The sequence below is a fragment of the Mus caroli genome, unplaced genomic scaffold (assembly GCF_978045245.1).
Source record: "Mus caroli unplaced genomic scaffold, Mus_caroli_1 scaffold_7, whole genome shotgun sequence".
Taxonomy (NCBI): domain Eukaryota; kingdom Metazoa; phylum Chordata; class Mammalia; order Rodentia; family Muridae; genus Mus; species Mus caroli.
Genome location: NW_028227262.1, coordinates 83427797 through 83436762, shown reverse-complemented (window position 1 = coordinate 83436762; position 8966 = coordinate 83427797). Strand labels below are relative to the sequence as shown.

General features: G+C 41.6%; 1 pseudogene; it reads left to right on the top strand.

Annotated features, from left to right (window-relative positions):
* The first annotated feature begins 3036 nt into the window (after positions 1-3036).
* Positions 3037-3770, top strand: LOC110297079 (thiopurine S-methyltransferase pseudogene; annotated as a pseudogene).
* The last annotated feature ends 5196 nt before the right edge of the window (positions 3771-8966 follow it).

The window sequence follows — 8966 nt, the reverse complement described above, 5'->3', positions numbered from 1 at the left end:
TCTATGGTTCCAGATTTCTTTCCTAGGGTTTCTATCTCCAGTGTTGCCTCATTTTGGGTTTTCTTTATTGTGTCTACTTCCCTTTTTAGGTCTAGTATGGTTTTGTTCATTTCCATCATCTGTTTGGATGTGTTTTCCTGTTTTTCATTAAGGACTTCTACCTGTTTGATTAGGTTATCCTGTTTTTCGTTAAGGATTTGTAACTCTTTAGCAGTGTTCTCCTGCAATTCTTTAAAAAATTTTTGTGCTTCCTCTTTATTGTTTTCTACCTGTTTACCAGTGTTCCTTTGTATTTCTTTAAGTGTGTTATTAAAGTCCTTCTTGAAGTCCTCTACCATCATCAGGAGATATGCTTTTAGATCCGTGTCTATCTTTTCCGGTGTGTTGGGGTGCCCTGGACTGGGCGAAGTGGGAGTGCTGGGTTCTGATGATGGTGAGTGGTCTTGGTTTCTGTTAGTAAGATTATTACGTTTACCTTTCGCCATCTGGTAATCTCTGGGGTTAGTTGTTGTCGTTGTCACTGTTTAAAGATTGGAGCAGAAGCTGTGTTCCACTCACCAGAAGTCTCAAAATCCTGTGGCGGGGGTCGTGGGTGGCTGGGCGTACCCCAGTGCTGGTCCAGCCGGAAGAGGCCTGTGGTCCTACTCAGGCCGGTTTCTGCTTCCCTAACTAATGCAGTCTCAGGTCCCGCGCGCAACTGGATTGGAGCAGAAGCTGTGTTCCACTCTCCAGAAGTCTTAAGATCCTGTGGCCGGTGTTGTGGGTAGCTGGCGAGTGTCAGCCGACCCTGCGCCCTCGCTTCCCAGGTGCTTTTCTGACCGGAAGAGGCTTGTGGCCCTATGTAGGCCGGATTTCTCTCTCCCCAACCAGAGCAGTCTCAGGTCCCGCGTGATTGGACTGGAGCAGAAGCTGTGTTCCACTCACCAGCAGTCTCAAAATCCTGTGGCGGGGGTCGTGGGTAGCTGGCGGGTGTCAGCTGACCCTGCGCTCTAGCTACCCAAGTGCTGATCCGGCAGGATGAGGCCTGTGGCCCTACTCTGGCCGGTTTCTGCTTCCCTAACTAATGCAGTCTCAGGTCCCGCGTGCAATTGGTTTGGAGCAGAAGCTGTGTTCCACTCACCAGAAGTCTTAAGATCCTGTGGTGGGTGTTGTGGGTAGCTGGCGAGTGTCAGCCGACCCTGCGCCCTCGCTACCCAGGTGCTTTTCTGACCGGAAGAGCTTGAGGTTTCTTTAATTTTAATTATATTTTCTCTGTTGGTTTGTAGATCATAATGTCAACTCACTAATGTTTTCATGCACTACATAGTTTGTGCTTGCTGATGGTAAGATGTGGAACAAGAGATTTTTTTTTTCTGACAGTGGGATATTATAGTTGAATGTAAGATATACATAGGCTGGTTAACCTGTGGAAGTCACACAGCTAGAAACATGCAAATCAAGTGGTAAGTATATCTTTGAGTATTAGAGCTTTATTTTTATAGTCATACCATGAGAATTAGTCCTGGTTTCTGAAAAGGAAGAGTGCTCCTGTCTTGTTTACCAACGTCGAAGTACTGTAGTAGTAGCAATGAGGAACCAAACAGGGCATAGAATTTAATGAAAACTTCCTACTCCAGATGTCTGAAAAGTTAGAATCGATGTATAAGAAAATTACTATATGAACCATAGTTTGGTAAAATTGTCATTGCTGTTGCTTTTACACACACACACACACACACACACACACACACACACACATACACACACACGTTTGTGAGTGGCACAAACACATGCATACGCAAACTCATGCATACATCTTTTTTTTCCCTTTAATAAAGTACCATTTGACAGTTCAAATTTCTGACATAGAAAAAAGCCATAGGTGTAAATTCCTTATCAAGGAAAATCATAAAATTTTCAAAATTTTCCTCTGAGAAAATGCTAAATTCCTGGGATTTGAGATTATTTTCAGTGCCTTATTTTTAGACAAGCAGAGAACCCCAGGCTTCCTCAAGCATGGGAGCAGATAGGGCAACTTGACATTGTGGATCTGAGCATCAGAGTTCTTTGTGATCTGTAGCCTAGGATACCATCCTAACCTGAGGCTACCTCTCTGTTCTTGGATCTTTCTCAGTTGTGTTTGGAGTTAAGCCTGAGCTAGCCCCTCGTCTGCATAGTGCCCTGCCTGCTCTTTATACCTTGTCCTTTTGGAGAAGGAGTGGGAGGCTTCCCCTAAGGTAGTCTCTGTAACATATGGTTACTGCTTCCTCAAGCAACACTTGCGTATCCTACATGTGATAAATGCCCTTGGAAATTCATTAGCTTCTGCTCACACTTCTCTTGCCTCCTCCACCTAAAGATCAAGGAACACAAATAATTCCTTTTCTTCCATTTTCTAAATTCCCTTTTCAGGAATTAGTATTAGCCCCTACTGCTTGCACACAGTCATTACTGTGAACAATAATAAAAAAAAATCAGTAAATGTGACTAGTTTAAAGCAGGTGGGGGAGAAGAGTCCCAAAACCAGAGAAAGAACAGGAGGACTCCCACCCTCTGGAATAGTTAATAGGTGAAGAACTTTAGGCTGTTGATTGACAGGGATACTTATGTGACCCATGAGAGGTGGAGACAAGTTGATTCCCTTTTTAAGTGTACAAAAGGAGATAAGTTTTAGACATTGCTTGTAATTTGTACCAAAATCCCCCTTTTCACACATTTGAGTCATAGCAGAAGCTTGAGAAAGTTTTAGGTTAAAAGGATGGAACACTCTTTAAGGTGAGCTCAGGGAAGACAGAAACCTGCGGAGCAAAAAGAAAAAAAAATCACTTGATTATTCAGCCTGCAGATTGTGAAAGAGGAACTTTTCCCCTCTATCCAGAAGCCTGGAAGTGTATAAATTTAGCATAATGAGAAGCACTTTTAAGTCTATGCTTAGAAGGTAACCAAAGGAAATTTAAGATCTTGAGGTTGGTGGCTAGGGTGTGAGAAGCGAGCAGCTGGCCGCAGCTACCTGGCACTGAAGACACCAACCTCAGAGACAAAAATTGTCTACAAACCATGGATAGTAGCATTTCACTTGATATGAAAGAGCACCCTGATGCTGAGGTAAAAACGATCTGAGTACTAACCGTGGAAGACTGGCAAGACAAGTGGGTGACCCGAGACATGGTATTCCGTCAGGAGCAAGGGTATCAGCTATTACAGAAGTGTTTGGATACATTTCTTAAGGGCCAGAGCAGACTGGGAGTGTTTTTCCCCCTCTGTGGAAAAGCCATTGAGATGAAATGGTTCGCAGACTGGGGCCATACTGTAGTTGGTGTAGAAATCAGTGATATTGGGATTCGGGAATTTTTCTCAGAACAGAATCTTTCATACACAGAAGAACCGCTCACCGAAATTGCTGGTGCAAAAGCATTTAAGAGTTCTTCAGGGAGCATTTCTTTATACTGCTAGAGCATTTTGATCTTCCCAGAGCAAATGTCGGCAAGTTTGACAGGATCTGGGATAGAGGAGCATCAGTAGCTATCAATCCAGGTGATCATGATCGCTATTCAGATATAATACTGTCGCTACTGAGCAAAGCATTTCAGTACCTCGTGGTTGTCCTTTCTTAGGCTCCAACAAAACACGCAGGACCACCATTTTATGTTCCAGATGCTGAACTTAAAAGGTTATTTGGTACAAAATGCAGCATGCAATGCCTTGAAGGGGTCGATGCTTTTGGAGAAAGACATAAAACCTGGGGAATTGACTACATTTTTGAAAAATTGTATCTCCTTACAGAGAAGTAAAAACCCAGCCCTTAGTGGAGCACACCTTTTCTCTGCCGGCTAGGCTGGTCTACCAGTGAGTTCCAAGACACTAGAGAGACCCTATCTGGAAAAAACAAATAGAAAACCAACCAACCAATCAAACAAACAAAAAACACCCAATCAATCCCTGTATGAGTTTTTTGAACAATTAAAAATTATGTTAAGGGTTAATAAAAGAGAAAAGATCTTGAGGTTGTGATTGTGATAATGGGTCATATACTGGAAGCTTTACCAGAGTTAGACTAGTAATTTTCAGAACTCCATTGATAAATGTTAAAATTCTGAGCTTTTGGAGGCGTAATACAACAGTCGCCTAGCAAGGGGAAGCTGAAGCATTTTTTCATTCCTTTTATATGCCTTATATCACTTTCTTATCATCATATGAGCTTTTACATCCTCCAACCTTCATAACTGGCATTTGCCAACCTTACGACACCTTCTTTGACCCTCAAACACTTTCCTAGAGCCTCACAACTTAATCGTCTGTATCCTCTGACCTTTCATAAACTTGACACTTTTTTCCCCTCTATCCAGTTATTGACTATGAGACACTAGTGGCTGAGAGCAGTTACTGAAAGCAAGTTCCTTTAGATATAGTAAAAGGTTACTTTGAAAGCTGTTTTCTGCTTCTGGTAACAAGGTAGACTGTGGTAGACCTAGACCTAGTGGTAGCAGCTCTAGGAAGCTTGAGCCTGAGTTTTATACATGAGGCAGACTGAGAAGGTATCTGGAAACTTGGTTTCTGCTGTTTAAACTAATAAATTATTACTAGTCTACTGTTCAAAACCATCAGAAGGCTGAGAAGGATAAATTTCACATAAGTATGCAGGAAGTGCAGGCCAAGCAGCTTCTGAGTCTATTAACAATGACAGAAGCTTATCTACTGCCTGGACAGTTAGCCAAGGTTCCTCTGGGGTTGGTGGGGCATCCATGGTTAGCTGCAAGGCCCCAGATGACTTGACAGGCTTTTCTGTGAAACAAGAACTTTGAAGGACTGTCTTATCTTGTCCAGGTTAAGCGAGACAGTCACCTTCCCGGTGTTCTGCTTATCCACAGTTTTGACAGTGTGCTGTCAGCATTTGAGACAAAGGGCAGTTTATAGCTCAGTGGCCAGCCTTGCCACATTTAAAGCAAGCTTCGGGTTACTCTGTGCCCATTATCTTCTTTGGAGGAGGGGCGTTCTTCTGGGAACTGATGTGTCTTTCTATCACAAAAAGCTTTTTTTTTTTTTTTAATTTTAAATGCCATATTCTGCATATCTCCAAAGTATTTAAGGACCATCTGTCTATCTAAAGTATATCTAATTAGACAAACTTCATGTGTTCCTAGTTACTTACTTTGAATACGTATGCAGGAGGCTTAATAAGGAACATTCCTAGAATTAATTACATCAGTTCTTAGCATGACTACAAATATAGTTCTCAATGCATTAAAGGATTTGATCTTTAAGATGATGACTACCAACTTGCAATTCTTAATTATCATTAATCGTTTATAATAATTTATATTATATTTATGTTACATCCCTGATAGATTAAGCAATTTTGAATGAAGGTCTTCTAGTTTCAAAATAAAACCTTTAATCGTAGATATAGTCCTTAGAGACTCTGGCAACTTTGCTGGTCCCACTCTATTGCATCATATGGAATATTGCAGACTTGGCTTACTTTATTCAAAAGGCCAAAGTTTAAAATTCAAAGAAGCTACACCAATATTGCTGTGAAATGAGTAGATCCTAGGAGTTTATAAATCTTGATTAAAGACAAAGAATCTAGATAAATATTACTGTGGTGCTGACTAGACCTTAGGAGTTTATAGATCTTGACTATCAATTATACATTATTTATCAAATATGTTGTTACTTATCTAAGTTTTCTAGAAGCTTGGTGTTGAGCAATTAGCAAAGATGAGTAGTTAGACGTATATTTTAAGTTAGCTTCTGTTAATCTGAAATTAAATCTTTATAACCTTGAAATTTCATCATCATATATAGAATATTTTAAGCCAGAGTTGAATCACATCTACAGTATGTTGCCACAAATATAACTGCATTTCTATCATAAAAAATCCATAATATATAACATTTTTGAGGCTTGCTGCTTTCTTAGTCTAAAAGGAGATATAATAATAAAATGAGGGCTCAGTAGGACTGAGAAGTCCCCCCCACCCCCGAGACAGGGTTTCTCTATATAGCTCTGGCTGGCTGTCCTGGAACTCACTTTGTAGACCACGCTGGCCTCGAACTCAGAAATCTGCCTGCCTCTGCCTCCCAAGTGAGGACTGAGAAGTTTTATATTTGTTGCTATTTAATATGACTCCATGGTCATCTTAAGATGTTGAAATCACATGGCAGGTTGCAAACCATGTGTTCATTAACATCCTGGTGAGGTCACCAGGCAAGAGGAAGGAAACTATTTTAAGACACCTCTTTCCTAGGAGATCTGTCTATCTCTATGTATCTATGTATCTATCTATTTTAAGTGAGATGCATCCAAGTTACATTCATATATCCATACAGATACCCATGAATGGATTTTCAATTATAAGCCTTTTGTTACAAGTTTAAAGCCAAACATTATTGCAGATTATTTAGATTTTAAATCATACCAAATAAGGAAGTTATAAACCTGTAGATAAGATTTTACAACATAATTTTAAGACTTTTTTGGTTTTGTTTTTGAGAGTAGAGTGTAAAGAAGTCAAGAAGCAAAAGATTTGTTTTAAGGGTGGGGAAGCAGAGCCTTAAGTGTAGAGCAGAGCAACTTTAGATATATGATGTTTGGGAATCATTCGTCCAATGCACTGAGAATTTGGAAATCAGATGAGCCAATTTCTGGGTCAAGTTGTTATAAAATCTGAGTCCATGAGGGAAGAGAGATCGAGCGAGCTTGTCAAGCTTGGCACAGTCTGACTGCAGAAAGCCAGGAGCAGGGAAGGGCACAGGGTCCATGTGGACAGGCTGTAGGAGTCAGAGTCATGTCAAGGACATGGCAGACTCTAGAATTTGCAATCAAATTCACAGACAAATGATTCTCACGTACGTCAGCAGTAGTTCTCAGAGCAGATGCTGTAGCAGAACCGTGTGTTGAGTAAGCTGCAGTTTTTGCTCTTATCTGACTCTGACTTGTTGCAAGCTTTCAGGAAATAGGTTTACACATTGTGGGGAGGGAGACCAGAAACAATCAGAGCTAGGAGGGAGGAAAACAGAATAAAGAAAGGAAACATTTCTTTTCATGTTCTCTCGATTTAAGTAGTATATTGAGGCCAGGTTTGATAAGTTTAGGAGCTAGGTGCTCCAGGATGCAATTTCCATTGATGGAGTCCCAGGTTTGGTTCTGAGGCTTCCCAGGGACCGAGGGGAGACCGACTGAGAAGGCACAAGCTATCCCGTGAACCATCATTCAATGGGCAGGGACCAGGGGTAAGCCCAAGCAGGCACGATTTACCTGGTACCAGGATTTTCAAGAGAAGCCAAGGGGTTGAAAAACCATGCTGGAAGAACAAAGCCTTGTCCAGGGAAATAGACACTCAGAGAAGCATTAAGCCAAGTATAGAGAGAACTCATAAACTGTCAGGGTGGGATGGAGTGCCTGGTGATCCGTGGACCAGAGAGCAGATCTGTTGCAGATTCAGTGGGCAGGTAGGATTTCAAGAGAGGGCCCCACCCTCAGGTTATGGTACTAAGTTTATGAAATATAATGCAGTGAGGTGGGTACCTTTGACAGGCCTGAGCAAAGGTATACCACTGAGAAATTATGCCATGCAACAGATCTGATGTAAAAGGGGTTTATTGGGGGAGGGGAGAGGAGAGAAGACCTAGGTAAGGGATAGAGGGAGCAAGAGGGTAATGAAGGCAGAAAGAAAGGGGACAGAGAAAGAACCTAGAGAGACAGACAGACAGACCGAGAAAGAGAGAAAGAGACAGATAGACAGAACAAAGGAGAGACAGACAGATAGACACACTCAGAGAGAGAGAGAGAGAGAGAGAGAGAGAGAGAGAGAGAGAGAGAGAGAGAGAGAGAGAGAGAGAGAGAAGGAAGAACACATAGAACACCTAGAGAGAGCTGAAGTAGGGTTTTATCTGCAGCACATCTGGTGTCAGGTGATAATTGCTAGGTCCCTCAGAGCAGACCAGCAGAATTGTCTGTACACTAACAACTCCCAGACATTGTCATCTGTGCTCTGACCTACACATAGCCACAGCATGAGTGCACCCATACATATACACACAAATAAATAAGTAAGTGAACAGGTAAGGATAATAAAAATTTTAAATGTTTCCTTTCCCTAGATTAACATCCTGTCTACCTTTTTCAGATATTTGTTTTTAAGTCTTGTGTGTATGAGTTCTTGCCTACACATAAGTGTGCACTTTGTATGTGTACATAGTGCCTGTATAGGCCCTGAGAGGCCAGAAGAGGGCACTGGATCTCCTGATGCTGGATTTATGGATGGCTGTGAAGGGCCATGTGGGTGATAGGAACTGAGTCTGGATCCCATGCAAAAATAGCAAGTGTTCCTAATGGTAAACAATCTCTCCATCCCCTTGGCCTGCTTTCAAAAGAAGACATTTTTATTAACTTTTTATTTCATATGGTATATTTTTTATTATATTCTCTCTCAGATTCCTTCCAGATTGGCTTCCACATATCTACCCACTCAACTTCAGATTTTCTTCTGTTTTAAGAAACTAAATTGAGTTCAATTTATATCGCCCAACTACTGTTGGGTATGCAGCCCACACTGAAGAGTGGTCTACACAACAGAAGCCACACCTCTAAGAAAACCTGAGTTTTCCTCTCCCAGAAGCTATCAAATGCCCACTGCTCCTTAGATGGGACTTTGGGACCACCTCCCCACTATATGCTGGGATTTTTGGCTGGCTGGTTTGTGTTTGGGGACTAGTGATTAGGCATTGAGAATTTAGTCATTGGTTGTATTTCTTGGTGTGGATGTCTAGTCTTGTTTTTGCTCACTGAGCGCTTAGATATTTGCTTGATGTTACTTCAACTTGATAGGTTGTGGATCAGTTTAACTTGATAGTGCACTGCACACTGTTTTGATATATGAAAGGGATATTAGAAGCTAATCCAACTCAGGTAGGGATAACTGTAACTACTGAGCCTATTGTGGGTGGGGCCACACTGGGGGGTGGGGATCCTGGGTTCTATAAGA